This window comes from Podarcis pityusensis (assembly GCF_964106645.2).
Source record: "Podarcis pityusensis genome assembly, chromosome: 6".
NCBI lineage: Eukaryota > Metazoa > Chordata > Lepidosauria > Squamata > Lacertidae > Podarcis > Podarcis pityusensis.
Window position 1 is genome coordinate 22354934 of NC_138030.1, and position 8718 is coordinate 22363651.

The window sequence follows — 8718 nt, forward strand, 5'->3', positions numbered from 1 at the left end:
AGAAGAGAAGAAGAGTTGGATTTGATATCCCGCCTTTCATTCCCTTTAAGGGGTCTCAAAGCGGCTAACATTCTCCTTTCCCTTCCTCCCCCACAACAAACACTCTGTGAGGTGAGTGGGGCTGAGAGACTTCAAAGAAGTGTGACTGGCCCAAGGTCACCCAGCAGCTGCATGTGGAGGAGCAGAGACACGAACCCGGTTCCCCAGATTACGAGACTACCGCTCTTAACCACTACACCACACTGGCACCAGAAGTGCATGATAATACGTCTGCACATAATTTCAGTGAAGACTCGTGCAATCCAAAATGAAGGAGACTTTTGAGAGCAACTCCAATAAGAGGCAAAAAAGGGGGAAACTGTTATTATGAAAGGCCAACATGAAAAGCGGAAAGCAGCTTCAGCTCAGTTCTGTCTCGCATATTAGTTTGTCTACAGTAAATCAGAAGAATGATATCTTAAGAGTTAGCTTTGTAACGAGTGGGCCTTTCTTTGGGATCTGAAGACATAAACGGAGAGATTATCATTTCCCTGTCCAAATCAAGGGCTTCAAATACTTTACAGACCCAAAGGCCCAAATCAATGAATCATTCAGCTAAATTTTCCTCCTGCAAATGAGGTAAGTAGTTGGCTGGTGACTACCAATCAGAATAATGTCCATGGATGGAACAGGTGTTTTTGTTGCAGTGTTGTAGTTGCTGTAGTTGTAGTTGTAGTTGTAGTTGTAGTTGTAGTTGTAGTTGTAGTTGTAGTTGTAGTTGTTGTTGCTGGGTGTCCATCAGTGAAACAAGAATTTATGCTACAGGAAAGAGGAGAGGAAGATCTATTTGATTAAATCCTACCATCACAGATCGTTGCAGTGTGATAAATGACTCACATTCTGCATGGATTAGTGCGGGTTACACAATTCTCATGCCCTGTCTGAACTATATGAAGGAGGAGTTGTTGACCTTGGCTTCTCTAGTACGCATAATATCATCTCTTGCTGTAACATGACATATGTCTGACGAAAGTCTCTGAATCTAATAAGCACCAAGAGCCTAAACTCAATGCTTCAGTAATTTATATTTAGATTTATAATTAGGTTATGATTATTGACGATTGGATCTGCAACAATATAGAGCTGCAGTGTAATATGCATGAGTCATGAATAATAATTGGACTAGATCACCCTCAGGGTCCCTTCCAACTCTACAATTCTATGATTCTGTAATGAATTGCCCTGTAAGAATAAGAGAAAGGAGACCAGGACAATATCAGGATGCTCCCTCCATCTATTCCACCTGGGATTACATTCTCCCATACCAAAACCAACAGTTATACTACAGTTAGAAGAGAGTTAAGATGCCACCACCATGCCTGATGTCACTTCCAGTGGGATCCCTCCACCGAATGGGAACACAGATTTTGCATATCATGGGTTGCTTCCAATGTTGGCCACACTCAGAGTTGACCTGTTGGAATTAATGGACATAACTAACACAGGCCCGCTATTCCCAACGGATAATTCTGAGTGCCCTTCCACTCTCCATCTCCAGTAACTGTTGGATCCAGGTAGCAAAAATGTCACTGGGCACAAACAGAGTGGTTTTGGAGAAAAGTCACTCTGATCCATAGAGGTGCCGTGCAGTTGGTGAATGAGGTTAGGGAGCCCTCCTGCATTGCTGAGAGATCTCAGTCTTCACTTAAAAGGAAAAGAATCCCACCTTTCTCCACCCATCAGGGGTGGTGCTTCCCGTTTCGCCACTTGAGGAAAGGGGAAAGTGCCACCATGCCACGCCAATGTTGCTGCCACCACCACTACCTGTCTGCTCCTTCTGCTGCCACCTGCTTTGATATGCGCCCTGCTGCATCTGCCAATGGTGCAGAAGCAGCACCACCATTTGTGCCAATTTCCAACAAGATCATGCCAATTGTGGGTGAGACCACTCCACCACTGGTGAAGGGGATGGGGCAAGCAGCGTAGCTGCGGGGATGCTGCCTGGGGGTCTTCTACTGCCTGAGGCAGCAGCCTCAGCTTGCCTAATGGGTGAGCCGGATCTGCATCCCATAATACAGACGTAGCCAATGTGGTGTCCTTTGAACATTGTGAACTACATCCTCCATCATCCCTAACCATTGGCCATGCTAGCTAGGGCTCATGGGTTTTGTAGTCGGATAAATCTGGAATGCACCATGTTGGCTAGCCCTGCCATAATAGAATGCTAAGCCTCTTCTTCTCCAGCCATCCATGCTTGGAACATTTTCACCATCCTTCCTGAGATGCAAGCAATACCACTTTCAATTTCCCGATTTGTTCTCCTCAAAGGAATCATAACCCATATTACCACCCACAAGGGAAATGCTAAAATCGTTGGCGAAAAACTTGAATCAACACAATACAATTATCTTGTTGCATACAGTACCAAATACTGGGTCGATGCAGTCTTTTCCACATATCCCTTGGCAACACTTCATGGACCCTGTACAGTCAAAGTCATTATTGCAATGGTTGGGGGGATTCATCATCCGACATCTTACAGTAACCACTGGGCACTGTCCTGGTTTCTCTGCAACAGAAAGAGCAAACGTGGAATGAAAGAAAAGGGCAGAATTGTTATGCTTCTTGGACTTGCCAGATAATTACTCTTAAGGACGTAAGATAGGCCTGCTGGATCAGGCCAATGACCCATCTAGTCCAACATCCTGTTCTCACAGTGGCCAACCAGATGCCTTTAGAAATCCCCCAGTCCTTTAGGAAACCCCCAGACATGATCCAAGCACAAGGGCTCTCTCCCCTCCTGTAGTTTCCAGCAACTGGTATTCAGAAGAATTATTGCCTCCAGCCATGGAGGCAGAACATAGCCATTGTGACTAGTAGCCATTTATAGACTTATCCTTCCAGAAAAAAAGTTCCATAGCTTAAGTCTGATTCCAGATTGAAAGAACAGGGGAGAATTCCTCAGCAGTCTTTATGGAAACTGGTTCCCCCTGCTCTGAGAAAAGCAGGAGGAGTTTACTAGACAAGACGAGCTACAGAAGACTGCAGGAGGGCTATCTTGAAGCATTGCCAGTATTAAAAGCATGCTCCTCAGCATAGCTAGAATTGCTATTTGTCAAGTGTTTGCCTGCTCATCCATTATTCTGCCCTTGACTTCAGTATCAGATATGCTATTGAACACGCAAAGTAATTGAAACGGAGACGGCATGTGGTTTGTTTGTTTTTTAATCGTTCTACTCTGGCACCAGTTAGACTCACCCCACTCCCACTCCAGGACCTGCCAAAGTCTCAGGCTGCCCCCTCTCCATAACCACCAGTCCCCACCCTCTCACCTGCCAGAACCACACCAGGCTCTACCATGGACCAGCCCATAGTTGAATGGATGTTTGGCTTAGTGGGTCACCAACAGCGCAAGCATCCCTTAAGATCAATGTTGCTAGCATGATGTCCTCCAGACATTGTTAGATTCCAACTGTCTTGATCTCTGTTCATTGGCTATGCTGGCTTATGGGAGTTGGAGCCCACCAACATTCAGAGGGTACCATGTTGGCTAACCCTGCGCTGATCTGATTTCAAAGGATGAAATGGCGGCGGCGGGGGGGGGGGGGGGAAATGCCCATCTTTATCAGAAGCAAAAATACCCCTTATAGCATATGGTTGTCTTGGGACTTACCTTTTGGTCTTCCTGCAGCAGATGCAGGTGGCATCTGTGAAGAAAGGACTAGGATGCTGAGAAGGAGGAAGGCACCTAAAGTCTTCATGATGTTAGTCAGATATCAATGCCCAAGACTGAGCTAAGTCAGTATTTATATTGGTAGGGGTGGGTCAGGAGATGATGCCATCTTTTCACGCCCTCATTCTTAGCTGGTGCATCTTGCTAATTCTGTTGGGTTGTATATAGTTTCCATCTATGTCACACCTTGCAACAGTAGACATTGGAATTAACAGATTATAATCTGCAATGAGCTTCCCCAGTTTGGTGCTGTCCAGATGTTTGGAGTGACAACTCCCATCATCCCCAGCCAATGCAATGAATGGAGCTGGTGGGAATTGTTGTCCAAAACATCTGGACAGCATCAAGTTAAGAAAGGTTGGTCTACCATGTGTCAAAAGTTGCCAATAATTAACCTTTTCTGCCATTCCATGCAACTTGGTTCTTTTGAAAGGTGTAATCAAGCAGCTCAGTTGAACTGGAACTCTATGCATGCCCCAAGACTATGCAGTAAGTAAATACAGTAAGATTTCATTGTACTTGTACCCAAGACTATGTGTGTAATTTCACTGATTTCAATTAGCAAAGAATCCGGTGACTGTGCTTGAGATCAGAGGAAGCTCAAGTCAAGTATCATTTTGTTAAGCAGTTTCATCCAAAATTCTTCACCAGGGTGGCTGCTATTTGCAAGGAATTCCCTGCAGTGACCTAGAAATGGACTTCCCCTTGGATCACAACAGTTAGTGCATGTCTAATTTATCCCCCTAGGATTGGTGACACAGCTAATGCAGCCAGCACCTGTAATGTGGCCCTTAATTATCCCTTGCAAGTCATGGATTTTCCCCCAGCAAGTATATTCCACCCTGATTAAACACATTTGTTTCCATTCCCTGTGTAGCACAAGTTTAATCCTTGCAGTGTACACACTGATACCTATTAAATAAAGCATGCTCTGATTGGTTAAGAGACACCCTTTGAGACTGTGCTGCATGGGAAAAATTAAGTCCTATAAGTAATGACAGATTACCTGTCCTTTGTCATGGAATGTCCACCCTACCAAGCCCTGTTCTTCACAAGATAATCCTCTGCATCAGAGCCCAGCCTTCCGTATAATCGAGAACACCTTAATACTCAGTTTGTTTGTTCTCGTGGGACTGACACTTGAGAGGCTACTACACATTGCTCTTTCCTCCATTTTGCTCTGACTCTGGATTGCTCTAGGAACAAGGCCTTTTCTTATGTCAGCTAGACCTCCTTGGCCTCTTCTCCCCATCCCATTGCTTCTAAATCATGTTTGTGGTTGTTTTCCTTGTGGGAAAGGATCCTCGTGGGAAAGCACAAGCCACTGCCTCACCACAAATAAGCTTTTCCCATTAAGGGATGTTATTGGAATTAGACATGACTGCTCAGGCCTGAGTGCTCACTGGAAGGACAGATCCTGAAGCTGAGGCTCCAATACTTTGGCCACCTCATGAGAAGAGAAGACTCCCTGGAAAAGACCCTGATGCTGGGAAAGATGGAGGGCACAAGGAGAAGGGGACGACAGAGGGCGAGATGGTTGGACAGTGTTCTCGAAGCTACCAGCATGAGTTTGACAAAACTGCGGGAGGCAGTGGAAAACAGGAGTGCCTGGCGTGCTCTGGTCCATGGGGTCACGAAGAGTAGGACGTGACTAAACGACTAAACAACAACAAAGCTCAGGCCTGAGCCTTGTCAGGACGTGGACCAACTGGAGGTTCTTGAGGAGTGCAACTAACTGACTCTCTGTTCTGAAAGGACTCCATTCCCCATCCAAATCCACAGCCAAGACCACCCACCAGCAGGCCAAGGTGAAATCGCAAGGAACCAGCGTTGTCCCTGCTCATCCATCCACGGGACAGGTAACCATTGTGTGTCACCTCTCACATTTCTCTGCCATTCGTGTTACACAGGTCTCACCCACCTACAGTTTATGCACGACCCAAACTCCACATTTTGCATGTGAAAACGTCCTGGTCTGTTTATTTACTTAGTCCCCTTGGACAACCCTCTGCAGGCTGCATGCCAAAGGTAGATGGTCCAAAGCAGAAAAGCAAGTGAGGCAAGGGATGTGATTCTGACATTTGTAAGAAGCTGCAGTAGCTACATTCCAGGCGACATTCCAGTAAAATAAGGTCAGAGGTTTCTGCAGGGATGTTGCTGCTCTTTACCAAGAGGGGGAAGGGAAAGGCAGCGAGGAGCTTGGCATGGCATAGAATCAGGAACATCAGGTTGGCTCCATCACTATGCTCAGACAGTGCTGTTCTCCCTGCTGCCTTGCTTATTCTCTGTCTGTCTGTCTGTCTGTCTTTTATTACCTGGCAGCAATGTGCAGTGTCAGGACTTGAAAGAGCCCTGATGGCCACGGCTACCAGTAAGTGGACTGGGTGACCCAACCGCACAAATGTATTTCCCCCGCTCAGAACAACCTATCGGCAAGAATTGCTGCTTGCAATTTCACAGCCTTGGGGACTGAACTGTCAATTGCTACCTTGCAGAGCTGTTGTGAAGATAGGGGGGGGGGGCGCGACGACAACCATCTCCTGAGCTCTAGTGGGGGAGGGGGGAGAGAAGCAAGACACAAATATGTAAGAAGCAGGAAATGTTTGGTTTCCCCAACTCTAAGCAAAACACACACACAAACGCACACACGTTTTGCCAACCTTGAATATCCTTGTGTTAAAATGCAGTCTATAGGAATTTTAACTTTCTGCTGCTGTGAAATGTTTCGATGGTTTTATTTCCTGATTCATTTTGCATTTTGCTTTTATGGTTGCTGTATATTGATAAATATCAGCCCAGTGATGGCAAGCATGCCAGGAACAGCTGTGCAGGGAAAATAGAAAATCAGAAAGAGGGAGTGCAATGCGACATTTTTTTCTCAGTAGGAAGGAAGCACCGTTTCTTTCAAGAGAGCTACTTTCATGTAAAACATACCTGATCCAGCCAATTGTGTTTTATCCTGCAAAGGCAGCACACTTGGTGAGTGGATTAAATAATGTGGACTTGGAGTAAAGTGTTCAAACAAATGCACCTGTGTAAAGTATCCAGGCAGGTTAACCTCCTGCTCCTCCAACCCCAGCAGCGACAACAAGGTTCTCCTATTTTTTTCTGCTGCTCTGGGAGGCCCAAGTCCAGAGTAGGGCTGCTCAGCTGGCCAATGGTAATGAGCCCCCATAAGTGAATATAATGTCAATTACTCTGCTCTGCTCTCCCCTATTCCTCATTAATTCCCACATCATTCACTTTGCATCTCATTGCAAGCTGTTTTTGTTGGAGGAGAGTGAATCTCTTCAGCAGGGAAGATACTGGAAATGCCTCATTTAATTATCTTCTGATTGCTTAGCAATTGTAATTAAGTGATTAACTGTCTTTAGCAGTGTTGTTGCCTGCTGCAGCCTTAGAACGTTGCCTCAACAGTTTGCTTTCTAACTTACTTTGAGAAGAAGGAAAGAAAGAAAGAAAGAAAGAAAGAAAGAAAGAAAGAAAGAAAGAAAGAAAGAAAGAAAATAGTGTGTGTCCACACCACCACCACCACCACCACTAATTCTGGAGAAGAAAGCAACATTTACCTTTGCATTGGGGCACTGAGACATCACCACCACCCTTCAGATCTCTTATTCCTGTTTGTCTTCCAAGAAAACCCTACATGTTCCTAATTCCTCCTGTTGCTCTGTGCGACATTAATGCCCCAAACTCAGAAACTGGTCTCGGTCTGTACAAAATACAGAAAAATAAAAACAATTAAAAACAAATCAATCTTTCTATGTCTTGTCTTTCATTTACTTGTTTCCCTGACCTCCTCACACCTCCCTTTTTTGTATTCCAGTTCAGTTAGTTAATTCAGCAAATCCTTTCCCTCTTTGTTTTTAACTTAATCCTTTATCTTAATATATTATAACTTTAGATTCTCACCTGTTAACAATCCATTTTTACATACTCCTTTGTAACATTGCTGCTAAAACCACTTAACTTCATTCCGACATCATTCTAACATTCATTAATTTTGCAGTATTTCTGTAAATAGTCTTTAAATTTCTTCCAATCTTCTTCCACCGACTCTTCTCCCTGGTCTCGGATTCTGCCAGTCATTTCCGCCAATTCCATGTAGTCCATCACCTTCATCTGCCATTCTTCCAGGGTGGGTAGATCTTGTGTCTTCCAGTACTTTGCAATAAGTATTCTTGCTGCTGTTGTAGCATACATAAAGAAAGTTCTATCCTTCTTTAGCACCAATTGGCCAACCATGCCCAGGAGAAAGGCCTCTGGTTTCTTCAGAAAGGTATATTTAAATACCTTTTTCATTTCATTATAGATCATCTCCCAGAAAGCCTTAATCCTTGGGCACGTCCACCAAAGGTGAAAGAATGTACCTTCAGTTTCTTTACATTTCCAACATTTATTATCGGGCAAATGATAGATTTTTGCAAGCTTGACTGGTGTCATGTACCACCTGTATATCATTTTCATAATATTCTCTCTTAAGGCATTACATGCCGTAAACTTCATACCTGTGGTCCATAACTGTTCCCAGTCAGCCATCATTATGTTATGTCCAACATCTTGTGCCCATTTAATCATAGCAGATTTCACCATTTCATCCTGAGTATTCCATTTCAACAGCAAGTTATACATCTTTGACAAAATCTTGGTTTTGGGTTCTAACAGTTCTGTTTCCAATTTTGATTTTTCCACCTGGAAGCCAATTTTCTTGTCCAAATTATATGCCTCCATTATCTGATAATAATGAAGCCAATCTCGCACTTTTTTTTCTTTTTCTTTTTCTTTTTCTTATTTTTGTAATCTTTTCTGAAACTTTAATAAATATCATTAAAAAAAAAAAAAAGAAACTGGTCTCGGTCTGCTCCAGTCACTCCCTAGAAGGAAATACTAAATGCCTTACAGGCTTCTCCAGCTGTACATTGACCTAGAAGTCACCATATGCTCTGGATAGTCTTTTCACTGCTTACATGTGGTGCAGCTACAACTAATCCAGAATGCAACAGCTA

General features: G+C 44.1%; 1 long non-coding RNA gene across 1 annotated transcript; it reads right to left on the reverse strand.

The window, feature by feature from the left end:
• Window positions 1-249: 249 nt before the first annotated feature.
• On the reverse strand, window positions 250-3760 carry LOC308479493. Its single transcript, XR_013987711.1, has 3 exons — window positions 3653-3760; window positions 2405-2548; window positions 250-798 (listed from the first exon to the last, which is right to left on the reverse strand). It is a non-coding gene; the product is annotated as an uncharacterized lncRNA (long non-coding RNA).
• Window positions 3761-8718: the final 4958 nt, after the last annotated feature.